General features: G+C 40.3%; 1 protein-coding gene and 1 pseudogene across 1 annotated transcript in view; one reads left to right on the top strand and one right to left on the bottom strand.

Annotated features, from left to right (window-relative positions):
• LOC140500164 (uncharacterized) overlaps nucleotides 1–14,721 on the top strand; it is a 70,037-nt gene that overhangs the window by 21,049 nt on the left and 34,267 nt on the right. The window lies entirely within an intron of this gene.
• Nucleotides 1–14,721, bottom strand: part of LOC140500179 (uncharacterized) — a 36,666-nt pseudogene that overhangs the window by 8,421 nt on the left and 13,524 nt on the right.

The following is a 14,721-nucleotide window of genomic DNA, read 5'->3' on the forward strand; positions in this document are numbered from 1 at the left end:
AGGAACAAGAAAAGATGGATCATAGAGTGAGATCTCCAGGGTAGAAACTGTTTCTGTTTCTTTGAACTTGACCCCAACAAACATATCAAGGAGCTGCTCAATCAATACATGCTTAATGATTGAATGAAAGAAGGGTTCTCACTCTCTTACATGGGTAGACAGACACCTTTCAGGATCTCTCTTTTCTCAATTTTCTTCATGTCTAGGATCTGTGGCTCCTCCCCTTGTTTCAGTTGAGAGATCATTTCAGGTTTGGACACTAGAAATCCTACTTGTAAGAAAAGAAATAGGTCTAATTTGCTGTGGATTAACAGAACTTTCCTGGGTTCAACCCCAGTCCTATAATCTTCAGGAGAAAGATCCAGAAAAGATATTACAGGCAGGCCCAGGCTGGGTCCGAACTGGTCTTGAAGATTCATGCTTCCTAGAGGAGACAATCTGGGAGTTGGTGATTTGAAGACTGGGAAAAATTATCTCAGGTACTTATTCCTTAATCAGGAGCGTGGGAAAGTTCCACCCCTGGAAATGTCCCCATTGGATCGAAGAGGAAAGCCCTTGGTCTGGGGTAGCAAAGTCAAGTATTCTGGAAGCTGGAAGGAGAGGGAAGGTACAGATGCAGAAATGTAAGGAAAACGCTCATTTCTTATTCTACACAGACCATGCTGAAAAGTTGAGAAAAGGGAATACAAATGCTCCAACTTTAAGCCAAAACAAGATCAGCAATCTTAGACTCTTGAATCTGTTAAAACCTAAACCTAACTGAGCTCATCAGACTTATAGTTATTCAAAGAAGCCATCTGAGTGCACATCGGAGTCCTTGGGGGAGAGGCCTTACCTAATGAGACTAGGTTTTCATAATTTTCCAGCATCACACCTTGTATAGACCCCTCTGAGCAGGGCCCAGATAGCTCCATTCATCCTGGGTAAGGTAGATAATCACATCCTCGAACATCACAGATACCTGAAATAACATGTTCCTACTTCAGCTCTGGGCACATAGTCTCACTGTTTTATCTTGTCTTACGCTTCACAGGGTAAAAAGTACTAGATAATCTAAAAAGGCGAGAATGAAAAGAAGAGGGAAAATGTATAAATATGTGTGTCTAAGTGTATATATGATTGCAAAGATGTGTGTAAATCTGTGTAAATATGAGTTGAATATTTCTGGGTACAAATGTTTTGTCTCAAACAATCAGCATTTGCTAGACATCTACTATACATGAGGAACTATGCGAGGCAGTAGAGATAAAAAGACAAAAATGAAAAACTCTGCTCTTGAGGAGCTATGAGTATATAAGCATATGTTTGTGTATAATATATATGTATATACATATATATACAAAGTAATGGGAAGGTGAGGAGAGAGGCACTAGTAGCCAGGGGGTCAGGAAAGGATTAAGAAAAAGGTGGCATTGGAGCTGAAGATAGAGATAGTAAGAGGCAGAAGAAAAGGAGTATGGTCTAGAATGAAAAACAGTTTGTACAAAGACAGGAGATGGAATGATGTGTATTACGAACAGCAAGAAAATAATTTGGTTGGACAATTGAGGGTCCAAAGGCTGAATAAGCCTGGAAGAGAAAGCTGGTATACAAAAGGCTTTAAATGCCAAACAGTGCAGTTTGTATTTGATATCATTAGCATTTGAGCTTTTTGAGAGCTGGGACCATCTAGGTGGCAGAGTAGATAAAAGTGCCAGGCCTGGAGTCAATAAGATCTGAATTTAAATCCAGCCTCAAATACTTAGTAGCTGTGTGACTCTGGGCAAGTCACTTTACTTCTATCTGCCTCAGTTTCCTCAACTGAAAAATGAAGTTTGCAATAGCATCCACCTAGCAGGGCTGTTGTGAGAATCAAATCAGATATTTGTAAAGTGCTTAGCACAGTGTTTAGCACATAGCGGGCACTTTAAAAATATCTTCTTTCCTTTCTTTTTATCCCCAGTGCTAAGGATAGTGCCTGACAAATAGTAGGCACTAATTAAATGCTTACTGACTGACTGACTAATACTAAAGGCAACAGGGAACAATTGGAACTTATTAAACTTGGTAACAGCAAGCTCAGATCTGTGCTTTAGAAATACCACTCTGGCAGCTTTGTGGAAGATGGTCAGGGAGGAGGGAGACTTTAGGCAGGGAGGTTATCACAATAAATAGTCCAGTTTTTTTCTCAATAGAGAGCTAGAGTAGAGGTAGAGGGAAATAAATATCGGGTATAACTTGTCTGAAAAAACCAGAGTCCATATTTCCAAATCATATAGTTGTTGAGGTAGAGGTACAGTTGACTCATAGTGCTTGACTCCAGGCTACAAGGTATGTGAGATCTCTCATCCAGGATTCAGCTCACATTCCTAGAGAAGGAAATTGGGGTTTATGTCGATTGGGGGTAATGGCAGTTTCTAGGCAGAAAAGCTCCTGATTAAGAAGGAGGAAAGAAAGTCACATCAGGACCTCAGTAATGAAGGTATCTCATGAAAGAAAGCTCACCTGAAGCCTGGCTGGTGGAGTTTGTTCACCATCACCTGATCTCCTGGAGTCACCTCATGGGGATAGATAAGAACCTGGAGGGCAGAAGGGGTAAAGAAAAGAGAAAGATCATTGTCAAAAATGGGTGTAAAATGAACCCCATTACCTTTTTCTGACAGGTTAATTAGACTCAGGTGTCAAGGAAATATTCTAGATAAAGCTTATCTGGATTTGAGTAAATCATGTACAAAAAGCATTTAATATCCTAGAAGACAAGACTGACAGATGTTAGCTGGATGAGAGTATGGATGGGTGAATTAGGAAAAGCTAAACGACCAGACCCAAAGAGTTGGCATTAATGGCTTATGAGTCTCTCCTGTCCCCAATCCATCTTCCACACAGCTGTCAAAATAATATTCCTAAGTTGCATCTAATTATTTCTATCTCCTATAAAAAAATAAAACCATTGTACTTTATCCTATAATCAAATTCCTCAACCTGCAATTTTAGACCCTTCACAACCAGGCCCCAATCTCCCTTTGGAGTCTTGTGCCATAGTATTCTCCTTAACAAATGGCTACATTCCAGCCATTTGTTTCATTTGCCAAATTTCTATATTTGAAACTCAACACTGACATTCCATCTCCTATCTCTGGATATTGCCCAGGCCTTCTGATATGACTGGAATGCACTTTCTTCTCATCTCTACTTCTCAAAATCTGTCTTCAATCAAGGCTCAATTTCCTCCTTCTTGAAGTTTTCCCTGAACATCTTTCTTCCCCGCCAAATTACTCTGAATTACACTTGTGAATACGTTGTATCCCTCTATTAAAATACATGTTCTCTCAGGACAGATGATGTCTCATTTTTGTTTTTACATCTCCAACATGGCACCTTGCACATTCTAAATACTTAATAAAAATTTGTTTAATTGAATAGACTAATATCACTTTTAAGAAAGCCCTTAACAGAGTACCTCAAAGACCTGTTCTTGGTCGTATATATGGACTTCAACATTTTTACCAGTGACTTGAATGAAGGCACAAAAGGCATGGTTGTCAAGATTTCAGATTACACAAAGCTAGGAGAGACAGCTGACACACTGGACAATAGATTCACGATCTGGTAAGATCCTAAAAGGTTGGGAAGATAGATTAAAGTCAATATAGTGAAATGTAATGGGGATAAATGCAAAATTCTATCTTTTGTTTTAAAAACTGACTACAAAAGGGTTGAATGTGAAAGAAGTTACGGGATAAAGAACCTTTAGTAGACAGTTAACTCAATATGAGTCAACAGAATGACATGAGAGCCAAAACCACTAATGCAACCTCAGGCTGAAATCAAGAGCCATAATGCCCAGAATCACAGAGGTGATCATTACACTGGGTCTTGTCCTAACTGAACAATATTTGCAGTATACTTATTCAATTGGGGTAGCTCATTGGAAATATTCAAGTGGACCTTGAAGGACTTCTTGTGGGAGATGTTATTGAGGCAAGTCCTCTTCAGGTACAGATGAGATTAGATGATCGCTGATGTCCCTTTCATCTCAGAGGGTTGAGTCTGCTTTGTTAGAGATGGTTCCTCTGTTCCCCCTCACCCCAGCACACACACATGCATCTCAGAGAACACTTAATTTCTACTTCTCTTATTCATTTGTTACCATGATCAGCGTTGGTTTGTTGTTGTGTTGTGTTTACTTGTTGTGAACAAGTCCTTTGTTCTCGAAGAGGACCATGATATCAAGATGATGACATGACTTGCAATTGACTTTGATTTGAGTGAGGGAGGGCTCCAACCTCACTTCCTTCTCCTGAGCTTTTTGGGTCCAGTGGCCTGATATTCATCAGGATGATTGGAGACAGCCAGGATGCAATGTGAGACCCTGGCCCTTTCAGCCTAAGGTCTTCTCACATTCTCACTTTGAGTGAGATATACCCATTCAATGAATAGGCTTCTTTAAGTTGGTTGGTTGGTTGTTGTCCTTTGTTCTTGAAACGGACCAAAATGACATCACCATGATAAAGTGATTTCAATGTGTACAACTGTGGCTGATGAGACCAATATGAGCTTGGAATGCTCAACCACAGATTGGACACAGATAGTCCGTGTGAACATTTGGAGTGGTTACTTCTCTTATTCATTTATTATCATGATCAACTTTGGTTTATAATCTAGTGGAAGCATGAATTCTATAAAGGTAGGACCCATGTTCTACTCTTCTTTATAAGGTCACTCCAGCACCTAGCCCTGGGCTCTGTAGACAGTTCTTGCTTAAATAAATAAAGGTGGTGCAGTGGATAGAGCACCAGTGCAGGAGTCAGGAGGACCTGAGTTTATATCTCACGTCAGACACTTGACACTCACTAGCTGTGTAACCTTGGGCAAGTCACTTAACCCCAATTGTCCCATCCTGGGTCATCCTGTCATCCTGATGAATATCTGGTCACTGGATTCAGATGACTCTGGAGGAGAAATGAGGCTGGTGACCTGCACAGCCCTCCCTCACTCAAAACAAAGTCAAGTGTCATCATTTCTCTGATGGCATGGTCTTCTTCAGTAATGAAGGATGAACACACACACAAATGTTTCCTGAATTAAATCAAATTCTAGGTTAATAAAATCAAAATGTCTAATTAAATCACATACCTTGTTGGAGATGATATAGATGGAAGAAGAATAGACCTTCATGACACTGAGGTATGGGCCATGGCCCAATCACTGACAACAAGTGTTGCAACCAGGGCTTTCATCTGTCTTTGCTCCTCTGAGAGTACTTCCTATCGCTGTACACAGCTTAGGACCTAGATATCAAGAAGGACATGGTAGTAAGATCTGAGCTGTCAGGGACACAAGGTAGATACAATCTCAAAACAGAGACTAAAGGAAAGCCCCTTTACAGTATGGCTCCAATCTATCTCATTGCATATTGTTGCCCTTCATATACTTTACATCCCAACCCAGCTAGATGTTTCCTCTGCCTTCTTATAAAGCATTGCTGAGGTGCTACTTCCTACATAAGACCGTTCTCAATCCCCTTGTTAGGAGTACATGCCTCTCAAAGCTACTTTGTCATGTGTTCACTTTTCTGTGTGTCGTATGACCAATGTAGCCCCCAGAAGACACTTCATCTTTTTAGAGCAGGGCCAACTTTGCTTTTGTTTTTGTTTCCCCAAAGCACTGCACACAGTAGGAATTTATTAGTTGTTAGGTGAACTCCTGAACAGGTCATGTCATCTTCCCTGTGAGGAGCATACAACCCGTGTCTAACCAAAAGCCTTCAAAGTTCTCCTTGCTACCTTGTAAAATGTAAGCTCCTTGAGGACAGGACTTTTTGGTCATAGTAGCTCCAGTAACACAGTAGGTGATTAATAAGTGTTGAATTGAATCAAATCTCCTGCTTTTGTGACTCCTTAATTCTCTTATTTTCTACCGGCTTCTTTGCCTCAGACTATAAATGACTCCTCAGCACTGAAAACAAGCCACAAACAAAACTAACCTTTCCCTGCCCTTTTTTTCTTCATTTGTATTCATGTTGAACTTAAATACAAAAAGACAAAAAAAAAAAAGAGAGAACATCTCCATGTACACACACAACTTAAAAAGAAGATTCAATATAAAACCATGAATTTCCATTTCACAATGTTTACTTTTTTGAAAAACTATGTAATAAATACTACACACCACTTTCAAAAGCTACCCTGCTTTTCTGTGCTTCCTTTTAAGTTTTCCTTTGTTCTCTGCTATGTCCTTTTTCTTCTCCCTCCTTCCCCACTCTACCCTGGAAAAGGCTACCATTAGACACAAATACGTACATACATGTAAAACCATACTACACATATTTCTATTTGTCAGTTCTTTCTCTGGGGGTGGATAGCAATGTCTTTTATAGGTCTCTGTAGTTGATTTGGGTATTTATAATACTCAAAATGACTTATTCAGAGTTGTTTTTAGAACAATATTGCCGCACTCTGTACAACATTCTTGTGGTTTTGCTCATTTCACTATTCATTAGTTCACACGCAAGTCTTTCCATATTTTTCTAAAATCAACCAGCCCATCATTTCTTTTAGCACAGCAGTATCCCATCACAATCATATGGCACGACTTGTTTAGTCATTCCCCAGTTGATGGATGTCCCCTCAATTTCTGGTTCTTTGCTATCACACAGAGCTGCTATAAACATTTTAAAACATCTAAGTTCTTTTCCTTTTTCCTTTATCACCTTGGGAAACAGATTTAATAGTGGTATTGCTGGATCAAAGAGTATACAAAGTTTTATAACTCTTTGGGCATAATTCCAGATTGCTCTCCACAATGGCTGGATCAATTCAGTGTTCCACAGTGAATTGGTGTCTCCGTTTTTCTGCACCCCCTCCAACATTTGCCATTTTCCTCTTCTATCATTTTAGCAAATCTGATACGTTCAAGACGACATCTCAAAGTTGTTTTAATTTGCATTTCTCAAATCAATAATGATTTATAGCATTTATGTAATTTTTATTTCTTTACTAAAAAAATGCCTGTTCATATCCTCTGATCCTCCTTTTTATCACATCCCACAACCATCCCATTTCTTCCTTTCTATTGGCTGCCAAATTTCTGTTGCTTACACCAGTTGTCTGGGTGTGCTCAGCACTCACCCTCTCTTCAACCCCTTGAACCATCACTATTATGTGGGTCATAAGATGGCCAGTCCCCAAGACCTCCTCCTCCTGCCAGTGTATCTGGAGTCAGGAAGACTGGAGTTCAAATTCAACCTCAGATACTTACTAGCTGTGTGACCCTGAGCAAGTTACTTGACCTCTGCTTTGCCTCAGTTTCCTCATTTGTAAAATAAGTATAATAATGGCAACCACCACCCAGGGTCGTGATGAGGATCAAATGAGATATTTGTAAGCACTTTTCATAAATGCAACCTATGATTATAATATGCCATAGTTAGTTATGTCATATAATAAACGTCATTCATTAATAATGATAATATAATAATTATCTTCATCGTCCTTGGGTCCGAATCGCGGTGCAGGTGAAATGATTATAGGATAGGAGGAACCAGGTGAGGGAGCCCGAGGAACACAGCTCTTAGAGATCACCGAGCCCACTCCCTCTCCCGAACCACAGAGGGGAAAACTGAGGCCTGGACCCGCACACTCATCCCGCCATTGGTCACCAATCTCTGCGGGTCAGCCCCGTAATGGCAGCATGGGCTATCTCTTTGGGAGACATTCACTACCCACGGCTAGAGAGGCCGGATTCTGCCCCTCCTCCGGGCTCCCTCCTGCCGCTCTAGCCGTTCAGCGGACTTGCCCTCTCTATGGTTACTCGGGATCCTCTCTTTGCTCTGGACTGCTGGAAGCTTGCCCTCCCTGACCCAGCTTCCTCCTGGTCTCCTCCCTGTTACAGGTTCCGTCCCCTTTGACCCAGAAAAAGAAAAAGACCCTCCGGACGGCGTCAAGCCGGTAGGGGCTTCTGTGCCCTTGGAGTGCTACCTCCGAGGGTCAACTATAGTGACAGTCAAGTGACTGGAACTCAGTTCCCGTGGTACCTGCCCATGGGCCCAGCGTCAACTCGTTTTAAAAAAGAGATGGAGGTGGCTCAGTAGACAGAGCTCCGGGCCTGGAGTCAGGAAGACCTGAGTTCAAATTCAGCCTCAGACACTTAGCTGTGTGACCCTGGGGAAGTCACTTCACCTTCCTTGACCTTAATCCACTGGAGAAACCACCCCCGTATCTTTGCCAAGAAAACCCCTTGGACGTATTAGCGTGCTATGGTTACCGAGGTCACTTAGAGTCAGACATGACAATAACTGAACAGCTAGATTAGTACAGCAAGAAAGTGCCCGGGCCGCTTTCTCCTCTTCCACTACATTCTCTGGGGAACCTTATCTACTGTCCAACGTCTCTCACGGCTGTGCAGACGGCTCATGGTCTATGTGGCCACGACCCATCACCAGCTGCCTGCTGAGCGTTTCAAACTCAGTCTCCCCCGACGTCTCCAACTCAATGTGTCTAAAGCTGAACTCATTACCTTTCCCCCAAACCTTCCCCTCTTTCCAACTTCCGTTGAGGACACCACCATCTCCTTGTTGTTTAACTTGCCAAGTTTCTTGGGACTATCTGCCTGGGCAAGGTCATAAATGTTGAGAAACTTCTAAACAATGAATTGGTTTATTGAGAATATGGAATCTGCTCTTCCACTCCTTGTAAAATAAAGAGGGGTAGGGACCTACCCTAGTAAAGAATGTTTCTTTTAAGACTATTTGGCTATCACTTGTGAAAATTACAACACTGTATCATTCCTCTGGAGATTTACAGTAATTAGTGGTTTTCTATTTGTGTATATGTGTGCGTGGACGCATGCAAACAATCATATACTCACTACATGGAATTAGAGAATGTGATTATTTTATTGATTTCTAATGATTGCTTTTTCACCGGAATAAGTTTAAACTTGAAGAGAAAGGGAAGAAGAAAAGGATATTGAGTGAAACTTTTCCTGTGTGTGAGGCTTGGCAGACTTTTGCTAACTTACTGCAACAACATGAGAATAATAGTAATTGCACCCAGTCCTAAGCCATGATTAGTGAGACTCTGCTGTTCAAGGTAAAGTCTTTGGGGACTCGGAATCTCTTTTTGAGCTGCACTGTCAGGGATGTTTATGTCATTAAGCCAGTGTTTCACCACTTCAAGACAAGCGCCACCAACTCAAGGGGAGTTGAGATATGTGAACAGCTACCCATGGACAACTGTCCTTAGGGAAGAGTTGGGGACAACCTTGGGAAAACTAAGATAGGACCCTCGACTCAATTTTCCATACAAAAAAAATTTCCACCTGGTTAACTCTGAGGCTGGCTGTGATATCCTATTATACAAAATCAAATGGAACTAAGGATGCTTTCTCCTGTTACATCTGTGTTGCTTAGGCCTGGAGGATCAGTCTTGACGCTGTTATAACTATCCCTGCTTCTTCCTTTCAGAGCAAATTTCTCTAACCAGGGCAGGCAATGTTGCCATTTCTTTTTTAATATAACAAATCTTCTTATTGCATTACTTTAGGAACCTAATTCCAAACATGAATACATAACTACCAGCTGGTAGATGACAAGTCCAAGAACTCTTTTACTGTCATATAGGATATAAGATGGACTACAAATTCAGAGTAAAAACAGTAAGATCTTCCATAATTGCATATTATAGCAGTACAGAGTTGCTAGAGTAATGCAACAAGAAGATCATTATATTACACTCCCATGACAAAGAATATGCACTTAGGTCTTGGAAAAGAGAAGAATGATTGAAGCCAGAGGGAATAGATAGTCCATAATTAATCAGGGAACAAGGAATAAGATTATTGGGCCAAGAAGCTCCTAACAAAAAGCAAGAGCTAAGGCCAAATGAAACCACAGCAGCAATGAGATCTTAGGAAGGTCAACTTACCTGAGACTTGGCTGGCAGAAACTTGGTCACCATTAGTTGGTCTTCATTCATGTCAAGGGAGCATTGGCTGGACTTTAGCTTAAGGAGCTCTGTTGAGTATGCCTTGGAAATGAAAACTTCCCTCTCTTTTCCATTCCCCTTCAGCACAAATCCCTGGCACATGTTTATTTTTTTAAAATATTTTATTGATGCTGTTTAAGAAAAATGCTGTCATTTCAGAATATTACTCCCTCTCCTCACTAGAATTCTCCTTTGTAATAAATACAGTCAAGTGAAACACTTGACATCAAAATGTTGGCTGTCTGCAAATGTATGTCATTCTGCACCTAGGGCTTATCACCTTACTGCCAAGAAGTAAGAGGCCTGCTTCCCTATCAATCCTCTGAAGTCACAATTAGTCACATTTTAATCTAGTTTTAGCCTTACTCAGGAGTGTTGTGAGCTATTTGATGTTTGACACCTCTACTCTAGCTAAAGCTCTCTAGTCTTAGATGCATTCATTCCATGCCATCTAAAACTTTGAAATTTGCTCACATGAGTGCTCTAGACCTGAACTGAAGCTTTACACAGGCTTCATTCAGTCAGTCAATGACTCACTCAATAAGGACACCTGATTGCTCAATTTCCCCAGTAGTCTCTAAGAAGCTTCCTCTTTCCAAGAAAAGAACAAAAAATTCTCAAAAAGATAGCATTATATTTTCAGCTTTTATTAGAGAGAAATATAATTCCACTTGACACTTATTTTTCCCCCCAGCCAAAGTTAACGAAAGACAATTCTTTTCACCATATACTGACACTCACATACTTAGAACCTTGACACCATCAGCTCCAGTTTCATCTCCCTGAGCACTATCCATGGTGCTGAAGCAGGGATGTCTTGTTTCAGGATTCAGCGATTTTGAAGGACATGGCTGTGTACCTTACCCAGGAGGAGTAGGGCTACTTAGGCCCTGCTCAGAGGTGCCTCTACAGGAAAATGATGATGGAGAATTATGGAATGTGGTTTCTCTAGTTAAGGCTTTCCTTTGACAGATCAGACTTTGGGATAAGGATTCAAGTTCAGAGATTACTATTCTTATCCAAGGTGAGAGTGGCACTGCCTATAGGTCTGACTGTTCCTCAGGTGTCACATATTCTAAGGTTATCTACTTCTTATCCCCTACATCAGTCTCTCAGTTCTCTTCCATTCTCTTAGTATGTCCTATTTCATTTAGACTATCTATAACATATTAATATGTAAATGGGTTAAATTTCCAAAGAAGTATTTACAATTTAATAGAAGAATTTATTAATCTAAATTCGTCTCTGAGCTTATTGTGCTTAAAGAATGCTGGGCCAAAAGTCAGACGACCTAGATTCAGAGTGGCACAATGGAAAGTACACAGGATTTAGAGTCAGAGGAGTCCCCTACGTTCATATCCTGCCTCTGACATGTAACACCTATGTGACCTTGGGTGAGTCACTTACACTCTCTTGGGCCACAATTACATCATCTGTAAAAGTCACATGTTGGACTAGAGGGTCTCTGAGATCCACTCCAGCTTTAAATCTATGCTCCTATTATTCTAGTCCCAAGTTTTCTCATTAACTTATTAAATGTGACTTCAGGCAAGTCACAGAGCACTGAACTTGGAGTCAGAAGACTTGAGTTCAAATTCTAAATCTGCCCCTGACTTACAGTGTGAGCTTGGATAAGGCACTTGACTTCTAAGCTTCTGTTTCTTCATCTGTACAATTACAAAATCAGACTAGATGGTAGATCTAAGGTCTCTTTCAGCTTTAAAATTATAGAATCTCTAATTTGGAGTGAACTTGTGAAAGTACTAGGTCATGTAGTTCAATCCCTATCCAAAGCATCAAGGCTATGCACAAACCTCTCTCTGCCTCAGTTTCCTGATCTGTAAAATTAAAGGAGTTTTATCTCTTTAATTTTAAGATAATTTTAAGAGGGGAGCTAGGTGGAAAAGTGGATAGAATGCTGGGCCTGGAATTAGGAAGACTGCTCTTTCTGAGTTCAAATCAGGCCTCAGACACTTATTATGGAACCTTTGTAAGTTACTTAAGCCTGTTTGCCTCAGTTTCCTCATCTGTAAAATGAGTTGGAGAAGGAAATACCAAACCAATCTTGTATCTTTGTTGTGAAAACCCCAAAATGGATCACAAAGAATCAAATTTGACTGAAAAATGACTAAACGACAAACAACAATCAACTTTAAAAATCTAACATCCTATTATTCTGCTCCAAGATGAGGTATTTCAACTTTTTGTTCCAAATAGACCAAGCGTCATTAGAAAGTCTATTCTGGACAGTACAGATATAAATAGAAACTTCCCACCTTCCCAGTGGGAAGAGCACACATCAATGAATTTCCCCCCATGTCCAGATAACCAACTGCTTTATAGCATCCTTCTCTCTCTTCAGAGAACTCAGATTTGAGGCCCTTCTAACAAGTCCCTAGGTCTTTCCATGCTTTTCTAGATATTGTCTCTCTTTTCTTAACTGTTTTCTACAGACATAATGTCAATCTCAAATAGGCTTGGAAACCATGGAGGGTGTGGCAGATAACATATTATTCAGGTGAAAAAAGAACCAACAGTCCTCAATTTTATGGGGTTTGGGGGAGAAGACAGAAGTTGAAGTCACAGCAAAGGATGTCAGGTCACATGAAAGGTGACAGACCAGACACATACTTTGATACACAGAAGTGGTTCCTATTCAGATCTAGAGCAGCAGGAAAGCTCAGCCAAAAGTGGAAGAAATTAGTGTCTGATTCTCAGCCCTAGAACAGGGACTGCATGTTTTCTGATCTAATAAGAATAATTAGCAGATGAAGGCTGTTCCCCTGGAGTAAGTTTAGGTCCTACAGACAGTCAGATACTCTGCAGGCCTATCAGCCTAACAAAGGGGTGGGACTAAACTCAGGACACCTCTGTACATCCTATACAAATATCAGGTCCTGTTTTCTTCCCCATGAGCAGTATTTCTAGCACCCAAACTCAATATGATTTTTCCAACAGGAGTGTGAGGAAGAGCTGTGGGTCTTAGACGACCAGGCAGCTGTAGGGAAAGAAATTTGTAGCAGTAACATCACAGGTGAGTGAGTGAGAACTTTTCCTTCAGTCATCAAACACATACTTCTTTAACATCCATTGTGTGCTTAGCTGGTCACTAAGCAGAGTCCCTCAGACAAAGTTCAAAGTAATTACGGTTACTGGAGAGATCACTGTGTAGATAAAAAGTTACATGTAAGACAAAGAAAATCTTTAGAAAGATTAGAGAAATAAAAAACATTATCTGATATAGTTATAGTTAGGATTTCTGATGCTTTCAGGTATTCTCCAGCCCTACCAAATTGGCCTTCCATCACACAAAACAGTCCATTGTACCATCTCTGTGTCTTTGTCCTTTTCATTAGCTGTCTACCCTGTCTGGAATTCACTTCCTCCTGACCTCTGCCTCCTAAAATCCCTAGTTTCCTTCAGAGTTCAACTCAAATGTCACCTCCTACATGGAGCCTTCCCTGATCCCCAACAGTCATTAGGGCCTCATCCCCAAAATTAATTTGTACATATTTTGTATATATTTAGATGTGCAAATATTGTCTCTTACCCTTCTCTGGTAAAGACATGAAATAGGTCTGTTGCTCCTCAGATTGCTCCAGGAGCCTTTCTTATTGTTTGGAGGAGTATTTGTTAATCTTCCAAACCCCATGTAGAGCAGCCATCCATAACGACAGTTGACACACACTCTGGACACTGATTTCACAAAATGTATTTGGGCTCAAGCAGAATAGGTCTACTTTCTTCTAATGACAGTCTTTCAAATTTTTAAAGACAATCGTTCTGCCTTCTCTTCCTTAGATTAAATCTCCTTAGTTTCTTCAACATATCCTTGTATGGCAAGATTTCAACTTCTCTCACCACCCTACTTCATATATGGTCTGACCAGGACAGACACAACAGGACTCTCACCACCCTGGTTCTAATCATTATTCTTCTATGAATACATCTTAATGTGTCTGCTATATCTCACTCTTAATTTGCATAAAACCTGTAGTTCACCAAAACCTCCAGTTCTTTTTCATATGAACTGCTGCCTAACCACATCTTCCCTTTCCTTCTTTCCTACTTAATCTTATTAGAGTAAGGAAGACATGAGTTCAAATCCTACTTCAGACACTTATTAGGTGTGTGACAGTGGGAAAATTACTTAAGTCTTCTTTTCACATTTCCACACCCATAAAGTGGGGGTGATAAAAAATACATCTGTCTTACAGAGTCATTATGAGATTCAGATGAAATAATGTACATACAAAGAGTCTTTACTTTGCTAACTTTAAAGTATTATGCAAATGTCTGCTGTCAAATCAACCCATAATTCCAGCTTGTTAAGATTACAATTTTCGGATTACAATTCTAACACTCAGCATGTTAGCTGAGAACCATTCCTGGTTCTATGACAGCTAAAAATTTCATAGGCAAGGACAGAACTGTGAAGCTCTACTCTAGAGACTTACCTCCATGTTGACATTGATCATGGAATACTCTTTGAACTTGGACATTCAACTGTAGTCTAGTAATGATATTAATTTAAAAAATTAGTAAGTCTGGTATGCTCTCTCACCATAGTTTTTCCTACCTTTTAATGGTGGGCCTGGAATTTTACCACAAAATCAAGTCAAGCTGTAGTTTTCATATTCTATCATCATTTTGGAAATTAAAGGGAAAATCTATCTCCTGTCTTGAGGTAGCTGTCTTGTTAACCATAATTCCCCAATGCCTGACACTGTACACAAGAATAAAGTCCAAACACATA

This window comes from Notamacropus eugenii, chromosome 4 (genome assembly GCF_028372415.1).
Source record: "Notamacropus eugenii isolate mMacEug1 chromosome 4, mMacEug1.pri_v2, whole genome shotgun sequence".
Taxonomy (NCBI): domain Eukaryota; kingdom Metazoa; phylum Chordata; class Mammalia; order Diprotodontia; family Macropodidae; genus Notamacropus; species Notamacropus eugenii.